Source organism: Cicer arietinum, chromosome 2 (assembly GCF_000331145.2).
Source record: "Cicer arietinum cultivar CDC Frontier isolate Library 1 chromosome 2, Cicar.CDCFrontier_v2.0, whole genome shotgun sequence".
NCBI classification, from domain to species: domain Eukaryota; kingdom Viridiplantae; phylum Streptophyta; class Magnoliopsida; order Fabales; family Fabaceae; genus Cicer; species Cicer arietinum.
Window position 1 is genome coordinate 50150048 of NC_021161.2, and position 1283 is coordinate 50151330.

Genomic DNA, 1283 nt, shown 5'->3' on the forward strand with positions numbered 1-1283 from the left:
AGTCTCACAAGGACAGGCTATGTGTTGATGTACTTGAAAGAGAGATGAGAAGAAATTCTATGGTAGTGAACATGTCAGTTTTGTCACAGTTAACTGCTGATGACTTGTTCATGAGACTGGATTACCTTGAAAATAGAGGTAGGACTTTACTTGTCTAGCTCACATTCTTTCAATGATCATGAAGTTTGGACCTATTAATTGCCATTATATTTTAGGAATGAGTTGTGTTACTTTGACAAAAAAATCGACAATTTGGATGATTAACATAGTTCCAATACATGGTTAATTATGTCTAGTTGATAGTTAATGGACATAATAAGGTGTCATAACTCATTAACCATTCAGGATACACAATTCTAAATGTCATTAACCACGACTTTTAGGTGTACATTTAAATGCAAATTGTGGTTAATAGATGTCATGAGTATTTTTGAAAATCATGTATATTTGAACATAATTTAGATGTTTTATGGATATCATGAATATTTGAACATCTAAAAATCATGATATATTCATTAACTATATATATTTAATGTAATTAACCTCCTATTTGAACTGTGTTAACCTTTAAGTTATTGTCGAAATTTCTTGTCAAGTGATATATTCATTTCTCTTTAGGAATATGCATGCATCATCACAACATCAACAAAATATTTGCATGATGCTTTTGAATTTGGAAACATATTATGGACATGAAATTAACATTCTTGATATGTTGCAGTTGCATATGGTTCTTCCCTGCTGAGGCAAGGGTAGCCATAGAGAATGCTGAGGCAGATTCCACATCACTCTATGCAACTTCATCAGCTTTAAAGGGAAATATAAAAGAAGTAGACCTAAATGAAACACCTTCTGTTAGAACAAGAAAGCTCCAATTAAGACTACAATCCCTTGTAAAAACAGGTATGACCATATATTTAAGTCTTGTTCAAAAATAAAAATAATGACCAAAAATACTTTAGCCTCATTGAATTTTCATTTGTTATTGAAATTTATATCAGAACCAATATAATTAAAACTCCTGCAATATACTTTTTAAATTTCTACAGTTGAGAATGGTAGGCGCTTCTTTCCGCATTGTTCTGAGGTGCTTGATAAGTATTTGGAGGATGATACGCCCGATGTTTTCGTCCTCGAGAAAGGCACTGAAGAAGAGCAAAGAACGAAGAAAGCACGGTTCATGGAACTTAAAGACGAGGTGCAGAAGGCATTTCATAAGGATATGGCTGAAAACAACCATTCAGGTTTTTCGTCTACACTGTCTTCGACATCAACATCGAACC

At 33.0% G+C, this 1283-nt stretch overlaps 1 pseudogene; it reads left to right on the forward strand.

The window, feature by feature from the left end:
* Positions 1-1283, forward strand: part of LOC101495074 (BTB/POZ domain and ankyrin repeat-containing protein NPR1-like) — a 3825-nt pseudogene that overhangs the window by 2232 nt on the left and 310 nt on the right.